The sequence below is a fragment of the Alnus glutinosa genome, chromosome 10, assembly GCF_958979055.1.
Source record: "Alnus glutinosa chromosome 10, dhAlnGlut1.1, whole genome shotgun sequence".
In the NCBI taxonomy this organism is placed as follows: Eukaryota; Viridiplantae; Streptophyta; class Magnoliopsida; order Fagales; family Betulaceae; genus Alnus; species Alnus glutinosa.
In genome coordinates, this window is record NC_084895.1 from 11055704 (window position 1) to 11067088 (window position 11385).

At 35.3% G+C, this 11385-nt stretch overlaps 1 long non-coding RNA gene across 5 annotated transcripts; it reads left to right on the plus strand.

Annotated features, from left to right (window-relative positions):
- The first annotated feature begins 4846 nt into the window (after positions 1 to 4846).
- Positions 4847 to 10717, plus strand: LOC133879472 (uncharacterized). 5 transcript variants are annotated; one of them, XR_009902092.1, is made up of 11 exons: positions 4847 to 5000; positions 5093 to 5208; positions 5289 to 5405; positions 5599 to 5686; positions 5967 to 6055; positions 6481 to 6599; positions 6873 to 6985; positions 7822 to 7860; positions 8158 to 8207; positions 9429 to 9592; positions 10285 to 10717. It is a non-coding gene; the product is annotated as an uncharacterized LOC133879472 (long non-coding RNA). The 5 variants fall into 5 exon arrangements; XR_009902090.1 differs by lacking the exon at positions 10285 to 10717 and adding an exon at positions 6218 to 6337 and having other exon boundaries at positions 9429 to 9471; XR_009902091.1 differs by lacking the exon at positions 10285 to 10717 and having other exon boundaries at positions 5967 to 6070; positions 9429 to 9471.
- The last annotated feature ends 668 nt before the right edge of the window (positions 10718 to 11385 follow it).

Below are 11385 nucleotides of genomic sequence, written 5' to 3' on the forward strand. Positions count from 1 at the left end.
GTTTATATATATAAAATGTTTACATTTATATGTGAGGGATAAATTGGTGCACATACTTCTTCGTGTGACAACCTCGCATAACTTTTGGTCCCCGTGCAATGAAGAGTATTTTGCAATGCTCGTAATTGCTTCATATGGTCAGCATACTCCTACACAATTAATATTCTTAGTATGTAAACACTAACACAACTAAATGAAATTAATGAAACTACACAAAATAGTAATATAATTCATGACTAACCTGATACTCTTCGTCACACCATTTATTCAACACCGCATCCAAGTCCTCGGGGTGGTAGTTGGAGAGTCTTCTTGTCCCTACTCTTGCTCGTACCATCTTAGGAGTATCGCCCCGTTGAATGCCTAGTTTAACTTTTGTGTCGTGTCTCCAATTCTTAAGTTTTACACCCATATCCTGAAACGTATCCCGTTATACTTTTTGTAAATCATAACTTGGCGGGATGTAAAAGTCCACCTACTCACTCAGGAAATAGTGTCTTACATGAGAACATTGTTCTCTACCTTTATTTCAAATTTGATTGACTATATACTAATCACTAATTATCAAGTCTTAAAACTTCCTCCTTTTGGTGTAAGAACATGACTTCAAAGATCTAATTAATTCTCAAGTCCCATTATGTTATTGGGAAAACATATTTTTACAATTAAGAACAAACACAAACAATTAACTGTGTGTGTGTATATATATATTAATGGCATCTAGTCATACTCAAAATCTGTCACAAACCTAACTCTGGTTTTCAATTTTTTCTCGACTTACACTTTCTTTTCCATTTCTTACCATTTTAGAAATAAAGTGCAGAAATAAAGTGCAGAAATAATTGCCTATTGTGTAGAAATAAACTAAAGAAGAAATATATGAAATTCAACTGTATATTTTTGTAATGCTTTGATTATACAAAATTTGAACTTATTTATAGTTGAATAAGGCGGGTCAAAATATAAAATACAATAATAAAAAAATCACAAAATCAATACAAACTACACATGAAAATAAATCAGTATATGATTTTTTGTTTGAAAAAATATTTCCATGTAACATAATTGTGAAAAACAGTTTTGATGTTTTTTTAATGTTCATTTTATTTTTCATTTTTTTAAAAAAAAATATAAAGTCTATGTAAAGCTACAGTATATGGAAATACACAAACAAAAACAAATCAAAGAACATCTTTAATTTGTTCCATTTACATGTGCATTTACAAACAATTCTTTAGCTTTCTGAGGGTGTTTTTTTTTTTTGACATGTTTTTGGTTTTTAGTTTGAAGGAATGTTTTGATTACTTCATTCCTTTGAAGCAATAATGCAATTTAATTACTTCATGTCTTTGCCCATGTTTTTAACATTTTTTTTTTCTAATATAAAAGGCATTAACAAATAAAGGAAAAAAAAAATTCTAAATCTAAGCATTTATGCATGAATTTCTTTTTTTGCTAAAGAAAAAAAATTCTAAATTATTTTTGTTAAAGAAAAAAAAAAGAAAAAAGAAGAAGAAACGGGGCACTAACCTTACGGATGGACGGCGTTGGAGGTCTTGTGCGGCCGGGGATGGACGTCATTGGTGGTGGCCGGCGTTTGAGCTGGGCGGAGAGCTACAAATGAGAGAGAGAGAGAGAGAGAGAGAGAGAGAGAGAGGAGATGCATACCGTGTGGTGGTCGGAGCTGATGCGGCGGCCGGCGATAGAGAGAGAGAGAGAGAGTAGAGTGAGAGAGGGACACAGGAGAGAGAGAGAGAGAGAGAGAGAGAGTACAGTGAGAGAGGGAAACAAAGGAGAGGGAAAAACAGAGGGAGAACCGCATATCCCCGCGCGGTTCTATGAAAATTAGTGGAGTGTCATAAATGACACGCCACTAATTTACCGGCGTGTCTTACTGACACGCCACAAAATACTGGCGTGTCAGTCAGACACACCAGTATTTTACTGGCGTGCTGAATCCAACACGCCACTAATTCAGTGGCGTTTAATTCATACACGCCACTAATAATTTTAATGAGGTGTTATGATTTAACACGCCACTAATTAGTGAAGTGTCAAAAACTTATTTACTGTAGACACGCCATTAAATGCAAAGTTTTTTGTAGTGATTATTCAACTATTTAGATAAGAATGATTGTGCTGTTGCTAGCTCCTAATCCTTATACCTCTTGTTCTTCTGCTTGAGACAAGCAATGTTGTGTGCAGTAAATTTCTTCATGTTGATCTCATCATTGTCCATGTTTTGTCAGTGTGTGTGCATCTCCATGGACTTTTTTTGATTTTGTGCTGATGTTAGTTGAATTAAACGGTTATATACAAATTAAGCAACAAAATAAGTCAGGGTAGTTATGAATAAAACAATAAAACATAGCAATAGATATTCATCTAAAATTAAAAGCATGAAAAACAAGTTAGATATAGTTCTAAATTTATATATATACCTGTGCCTGTAAGTTGTGTATATTCCCAAAACCGCTTATTCCAGTGAACAAAATTATTACACTTTCTCCAACATTCATGTGAAGATGAGCAAGAGCCATGGGTTGGGTGGTTTATCCCTTAACTTCAAATTTTCTCAGACCGGAACTATACGGCCATTGATTCTTATAGAAGGCAAAAACGAAAAATTCATGAAAAAAGAAGCAGTTCACGTGAATTGTATTGGCCTGACAAAATACTGTAAAGAGTACTGAGAAGGAAGCAGTTTCATGTGACCTTCAGATTCATGTAATTATTGTGAGATTTGTTTTGTACGTGTACTTCTCTTGTCTTCTTCTTTTTCTTTTTTCTTTTTCTTTTTTTTTGGGGTACATTTCACTCTTTATAAGGCCATCTCCAGCAGAAGCTTCATTTTAACCAAAAAGTCAAATTTGACTATTTTTACCACTTTTTTTTTCATCCAGCAGAATAGTCATCTTAATTTTTTTCTTAACTTCAGCAACAGTGAATAGCCACTACTGGCTATTCACTGTTCACATGTTTACTATTTTTTTATTGTTTTTTTCACTTCCCTCTTTCTCTCACTCCTCTCTCTCGCGTCTCGCCCACCGAAGAGTCTCTCGCCCACCGGAGATGACGATAGCCGACGCCGACGCCGACGCCTCTCTCTCTGTACTGACGCCGCTCGGAATAGGCACCGGTCTCCTCTCTAAGTGCCGACGCCGAGGTCCGACCGAGCCTTCCAAAGCTCCAAAGCCGAACGAGACCGTCCTTGACGACCCAGATGTCGCCGCCGTCTACGTTCGTTGCTGGCCGACTCCACCGTCTTCGTCTCCAGGAACTCCACAATCTCTAGCTTCCCCACCGTCAGATCGCCCACCACATGGTACAAAAACACCGTTCTCAATCCCCCGTTTGTCTGTCGAGAAACACCAAGGAGAAGTAAAGAAAAATGTTGAATCCGGCTTCCCCACCGACAATCGACCGCTCTAGCCACCATCGACCGCACCAGCAACCATCGACTGTTCTGAGTCTTGGGTGTGGGTGGGCAAGGCTGGTTTGGTTCTGGGTCTTGGGCGTGGGTGGGCAAGCTTGGTTTCAGTGGTTTGGTTGTGGGTTTGATGGGGTTGGCCGGTTGGGGCTGAGGACGGAAGAGAGAAAAAAAAAAAAAAAAAACAATAAAAAAATATTATTTAAAAAAAATAAAGAGTGGGATAGATATTATTGTTGGAGTGTTTTTAAGATAACTAGTAGTTAAAATAGAGATTGTCACTTTTTGAGTAGCTACTTTAACTCCAACTGCTGGAGATAGCCTAAGGATTATTCTGTCTCCGCTAACAAGCTTGTTCAACCACGCAGAAATTACCGACCAAAGAAGGAAAACACCAAGAAATTGTTCCTTGAATGAGACAATCTCCTTCTTTAGAGTACCACAAAAAGAGCGCTCTTGCACAGTAATTTTTGTTTGACACCTGTGATGTTACTACTCTGTCCTTCATCTTTTTTTCTTAGAAAAATATTAGATTTATAACACCAATACAACAATTGTATAATAACCCCTCACATGAGGGTAGGTCCCACACACTGGAACCCACCTTCATATGAAAGGTTATTATGCAATTGTTGTGATACTGTAGTGCAAGAATCTCTTCTTCTTATACCTTTCTTTCATCTTCGTTGGTGTAAAATCAGACAGGGTGTTTTTTGTTTTTTTCCAATTCCTTAAATTTTAAAATTACTATGTTGCCCTTGTTTACCCTTCGGTTGGCTAAGAAATCTTTTGAGTATTTTTGTCTTTTACTTAAAATTACGTTTATACCCCTTTAAATTCTTTGAGTTAAAAAAAAAAATGGGCTTTTTAGTCTTTTAATTTGAAATTATAAAAGAGCGAATCGCTTTTGCACAGTAATTTTTGTTTGACACCTATGATGTTACCAATCTGCCCTTCATCTTTCTTCTTATACCCTTCCTTCATCTTCATTGGAGTAAAATCAGGCAGGGTTTTTTTTGTCTTTTCGTCAATTCCTTAAATTTTTAAATTACTATGTTGCCCTTGTTTACCCTTTGGTTGGATAAGAAATCTTTTGGGTATTTTTGTCTTTTACTTAAAACTACGTTTTTACCCCTTTAAATTCTTTGAGTTAAAAAAAACAAATATGGGCTTTTTAGTCTTTTAATTTAAAATTATTGTAGTACCCTTTTCGTTGTTTAGGATTTTTTTTCTTCGGGGGCCTTTTTGTCTTTTCATTTTTCCGCAATTTTTTAATTCGGTGCGCTTTGACGTTTTTGCCCTTACTCGTTTTCGCACAAATCAGATATTCTATTGGTTTTTTAGACATTTCCCGCCTACTTTCTTCTTCTTTCTCCTTCTACGGACATGTCAATTTTTTTTTTCTGCCACCAGCCATACCGAAGGACGATTCTTCTACCAAATCCATCCACAAATCGCGCCGATCGCCTGTTCTTCAAAGGATTTTTCCTCCTGTTGTTCGACTGTCTTCAAATCCTCGCGACAGAAAGAAAATGGGTTTGGCTGTCATGGACGATTTCTTCTACCAAACGTATCGTTCGTTTTGTTTCCCGCTTCTGTATTCGTTTTGGTTTTATTTTTTCCTCACAAATGCAATGCCTTCTTCTACATTCTTCTCGACAGAAAATAGGTTTTCACTTGTTGAGAACTGTCTAAGCCACCCCAGCATCACCGCATCCCTCAGCCTCTGATACTCCACGGCCCTCGTGGCACCGGCAAAACCACCCTCATCGTCGAACGTAAATCCAAATCTTTTCACTCTCTATCTCTCTAATTTTTGTTTCACTCTCTTTAATGGTTTTGCAATTTTTCTTTTCAGGTCTACTGGGTGAGTGGAATAAAGGCCCTCATCTCACTGGCTATGTAGACTTTGCGGAATCGATCAAAGACCACCACCCACAATTCAACCAGTCGTTTCTACACCTTAAGAATTGCTGTAAGGTTTTCTTCGGTTTTTTTTTTTCGATTTTTCCTTTTGATTTTCTCTCCAAATCGGATTTTTTCTCTGCTCTTCTATTGTTTATGGCTTCTTTTCTTCTTCTTCTTCTTCTTTTTTGCCTTATTTTGAATAGAAAGTAGCTTCATTCCACTCATCTTGCTTTATTCACCTTCATATCATGGAATTTCAGGATGATAATCGCTATAATGGTGGAAAAGGTGCACATCTTACTTTGAAACGTGCCGAGAAAGCTCGTGCTTTATTTAACAAAATTCCTGGTAAAGATATTGCTTGACCATGTTTTCTATCTCATAACAATTGGATACAGAGTCGTAAATACTGAGTTTAAAATTCCAGTCGTTTTATTACTAGAATACAATCTGATTGAATATTACACTATGCAGATATGAGTATTACTTATATGCTGGGAAGCAGGGATGTTAGAGGAGATAATAAATAGATTGTATAAAAAATTACGTTCAGATTTATATTCTATGTAGATGCTACCTTTAAATTTTTTCTTTGGTCTATTTTATGAGTTTTTGTTCTATCCTTTAGGTCGTATTTGAGCAGCAATGGTAGAGTTATTGACTTAAAAAACAAAAGCTTGGGAGGAACAAAGCCGGACTGAGTTCTTATATGATGGTGTAAGTAGTTTTCTGGTAATCGCTTAAACATTTTAAATAGACATGTTGCTCCAAGTCGAAACTTGACCTATTCAAGCTCAAGTTGTAGTGCATGTTGATTAATATTTACACTGCCTTTGATTATATATGCAAATTAGATCTTCTGTAATATCTGTTGTGTAGGTACGGCTTCTTTCTATGCTTGAACAGTACAGCATGTTAAGGCAAGAGAAACAGCAAGAAATGCAGAGGCAGAGAGTATCGACCTGGTTTTAGTTAACCAGGCAGATGCTAATAAGAAATGTGCTAAGCAGCATGTCCTTCCTGTTGATATTCGTTTTTGATATGTATTGTGTATGTTGATTGAAATCTTGTAAATTTTGGTGTATGTTTCTGCTCAATAAAAGTTTTTTTTTTTTTTTTTGGAATCTGGATTATTTCTGTAGGAATTGAATTAGTTCTTGGAACTCGAGTCAAGTCGGCTGATTTAAGGCGTAAAACATTATTAACAGCTGCTGGGGAGACTATAAGTTGCAAGATTCTCATCATTGCTACAAGTGCTCAGGTATTAGAACTAATCTTTAATAGACTAATATTTAATTATTTATTTTGCTTTTAATAATAAGTTGATGTTATTAAAAATCATTAAGTGCATATTGCATATAAAAGGAAGAAGCATTTGCCCTTGGAAAAATGACAGATATGCTAAGGATATCGTTTTCCATTGAATTTAGTGACAGTTGCAATGGCTACATCACTTCCCTTGGAAACCCAGAATTTCCGTGGATTGAGTTCATTTTGTTTAAGAAACTCGGTTATCTATCTCTATGTGGTGTAGGTGTTAATGATCAGGGAGAAACTTGCTGAAGTATACGAGTCTGAGCAGCAGTGGTCTAAAGCCAGCTCGGATGCTCAGTGGCATTGATCTAGATTTTGGGATGAGGTCTGAAAGTAAGATCCTTTGTTGTTGTTTTTTATTTATTTTTTATTTTATTTTTTGCTCATTTAAGGAAGTTACAGTTATGAATATTCTGTTATTTTGTAATTATTTTTCTATTTTGATGATTCTATCAGTTGAGTTTTTCTTTGATCTAAATACCGTTTTGCCCTTATGGATTAATGTGTGTGTGGTGTGGTTTTTATTTCATTTTATATGACAAGTGGATTAATGTGTGTGGTGTGGTTTTTATTTCATTTTACTATGTTTTAATTTGTTCATTACATATGACAAGTGTGTGTGTGTGTGTGTGGTTTTTATTTCATTTTCTATGACAAGTGGATTAATGTGTGTTGGTGTGGTTTTTATTCATTTTACTATGTTTTAATTTGTTCATTACATATGACAAGTGGATTAATGTCATGGATTGAACAATTTTCCTTTCTCTGCAAAGTTTAATCAGAATCTAACTAAATAAAACTCATTTTAAGCAATAAATCTGAGTACCCAGCAAGCCATTTTCAGTTTTCCTTTCCCTGCCATTTATTTGTTTCTTTGTCTCTCTCTGCATCTTTTGAGTTATTGGTAGTGACTTCTGCTTATTTCTGCTTCGTCCACCTGCCGCATTTTAATTTCATATTTAAAATTATTGCTTGATCTTATGGTTTGTGAATAATGTTATAAATATTTTGTTTGAGTATTTACTATCGTGTAATTTTGTTGGTTTTGAGTCCTCATCAATATTTCTGTTTGTGCTCTTCTATGGTGCAAAGTCTATCATGATGATTTCATACTTTGTATGCCTTCATTTGGGTATACTTAATGTTCTAATATGAGTATACTGTGGCAGGTGATTGTGGACAAAATTGAAAGAAGTGACATTCCTGAAGTTAGTTGCATTTGCCCTTCTCTTATATTTTGAAATGCATCACTATATTGTTGTGATTTGAATTTCATTTTGTTATTCATGTCTAAGTTGTTAAAATTTAGTTGCAAAAGTAAAAGACTTCAAAGAATAATGATTCTTAACAAAATATTTACTATCATCTAATTCTGTTGGTTTTGAGTCCTCATCAATATTTCTGTTTGTGCTCTTCTACGGTGCAAAGTCTATCATGATGATTTCTTACTTTGTTTGCCTTCATTTGGGTATACTTAATGTTCTAATATGAGTATCCTGTGGCAGGTGATTGTGGACAAAATTGAAAGAAGTGACATTCCTGATATTGATAAGAAGTTAGTTGCATCTGCCCTTCTCTTATATTTTGAAATGCATCACTATATATTTTGAAATGCATCACTATATTGTTGTGATTTGAATTCCATTTTGTTATTCATGTCTAAGTTGTTAAAATTTAGGTCTTGAATGGTTTTTCATTTGAAGGTTCAGCGCCTCCCTTCTTCTTGAGCAAATTGTTAAATAGGGTTAGGGTTAAAGATGGGTTGTGTCATTCTTGGAATTGTGTGATAACCATTCATATTTTATGTAAAACCTGGGAAAATCACATGCATAAGTGTGAATATATATATAATCGAGATATTATATATATATATATTCATAAAAAAAAAAAAAAAATTATAATATTAACAATTATAGTGAAACATAATACCGGGAACCAAGCACGTGCATTGCACGTGCCATCCAACTAGTTATTTTTATATATGTTTGTTCTATAATTAAAGTGGGAGATAAATTATTTCAAATGAATTCTACTTACAAAAAAAAAAATAAAAAATACTGCATATGGTGTCTTGGAATATGGGGCCCAGCTGGACGGTAAGGGCACATGGCGTTGAGTGAAACCGAAACCCAATAAACCAATGACAGTCTAAGATGCCCCCCTATAAACAATGAGGCGGAGGCAACAAGAAAAGCACATAATGGTAATTTCAACATAGACAGACGGTTTTAGACTTGGCTTTAGTTTAATTAGTTGAGTTTGGTTTGGTTAGATTGAGTTTGGAGATTGCGTTATGTTCTGTCAGAAGGCTAGAGCCATCCATGGGATGAGAAGACACCCATTCTCAGCCTCTGCCTCAGATCTCTTTTATCGGATCAGGTTGTCATGGGTGAGGAGATCGGAAAAACTTGGCCTTTCAGGGCAAGTTTTTATTCGCAAAAACGGAAAAGAAGTTGAGGAACCATAGCAGATCTGACCTTTTCTCTTGTGTTTCCATGATAAGTGCTCTTCTATATATATAGATCTCACCCTTCTCCCACGTTTGGAGGATTAAATGATGACTCTTTATAATTTGTTTGATAGATCTATTTGTCTTTTTCCGATGTGATGATATATTTTGCTAGGGAGTTTTTTTTTACAGTTTTTTGATGACTGTAATGGCGTTCATCATGCCTTTTTCCGAGAAAGCTACGGTCAGGTGTCAATTGGAGTCTCCCTATTTTTATTTTTGTAATTTTTTGTTTGTTTGTTTCTTGATGAATTACTTGGAGCCCAGATCTGTGATGGCAACGCCCCTCGTATTCCCACTTCTTTAAGAGCCACAACCATCTAACTCCACTCGCTGCCCCTCTCTCTCTCTCTCTTCCTCCTCACATTTGCTTCTGGTTGACATCTGATTGAGTGGTCGAATCGAAGACTGCCACGCCTACTTGATGAGAGGTAATTGTATTTTTGCTATCCTAAATTAGGGCTGATTTATTGTGTTCAAAAGATTGATAATGTTTCTCTATTACATTTAAAATTGCTGAATTCGAAAACTGCAGATCTATTTATTGATGCTTCATTTAGGTATTTTTCCCTTTCTACTCCATACCGGCTATTTTTTTTCGATTCTAAGCTCCTGATTGTTGTTGTACATCTTCTTCTTCTGCATGCGACAACCAGTGTTATGTGCTATCAACTTCTCCACTTTCATCGCATCCTTCTTACATGTTTTCTGGCAATCTGTGCATTTCTAGTTATAATTCTTGCCTTCTGACCTATTGTTAATTGAATTGAAGATTAATTTAATTTTTTCAATTGCATTTTACAAAAGATTTGAGAATTGAACCATACTTGCTGTAGCGTGAGGTTAGGGTTTCTCGGATGAAATTCTTTTCGGCGCCATTGGCAAAGATAGGAAAGCTTTACACTTTTTATTATTAACAAAAAGTGCCAAACATGTATTTATTGACAACTCAGCCAAATAATCCATCATCAAAAAGCTTTCATATTTTTGCTAATGGCGTCGAAAAGAATTTCATTTGAGAAACCCTCAACCTCACGCTGCTAACAAGTATGGTTCGATTCCCAGATCTTTTGTAAAATGCAATTGAAAAAATTAAATTAATCTTTAATTCAATTAACAACAGGTCAGAAGCCAAGAATTACAACTGGAAATGCACAGAATGCTAGAAAACATTGAAGAAGGATGTGATGAAAATGGAGAAGTTGATAGCACACAACACTGGTTGTCGCATGCAGAAGAAGAAGACGTACAACAACAATTAGGAGCTTGGAATCGAGAAGAAATAGATGGTATGGAGTAGGAAGGGAAAAAAAACCTAAATGAAGAATCAATAAATAGACTTGCAGTTTTCGAATTCAGCAATTTTAAATATAATAGAAACATTATCTTGCTCTTTTGATCAGGATTTCGAATTCAGCAATTTTAAATGTAATAGAAATATTATCTTGCTCTTTTGATATGAGATTTCGAATTTAGCAATTTTAAATGTGATAGAGAAACATTGTCAATCAACAGCATCTCATAACCATTACTTATGGTGTATTAGTGATCATGTTAGATGAACCTATTCAAGAATATCAAGAACAATTAAATCGTGAAATTGTGTTATATGGGGCTGGAACTGCCTAGCTTTTTAATGGATTATTTGGCTGAGTTGTTAATAAATACCTGTTTGGCACTCTTTTTTTATTATTCTTTTATATATATATTTTCCTCCGAACCCTTTATTTTTTTAAAAAAATAAAATAAAAATTAAGTTCTATAAATAAAGCTTGGGCCTTAGGTTCGTTTAGGTTTTCAATTTCAATAAGTACGGTTTTAAAAGACTTGAATTTAACAAACCTAACTTTTTAAGACTCGGACTCTTTGAGCATAGACCCGCACAATCCTATCATCTGAGATGACAACATCATCACCGAGTTTCACGTATTTATTAAGGTACTCACCATGATCTACCTGTTGAGCTGCATACCACACCAAAACATGTAATAAAAAGGAGAGGCCATACTTGAGATTTGTCTTCTTGGCGTTCAACTTCATACAACCTGATTTGAGAGAGAGATGAGAGGAAATCTAGAGTGGAGTGTGGCGGCTAAGAACTGAGAAGTAGAATACGAGCAGTGATTGGGAGGGGACCCCTAGCCGGCCCCCTTCTCCCCCTTTTCAATAAACAAACCACTTATATTCAAAAAGTGAATTGTTTTATTGTTTTATTTTTTCTTTT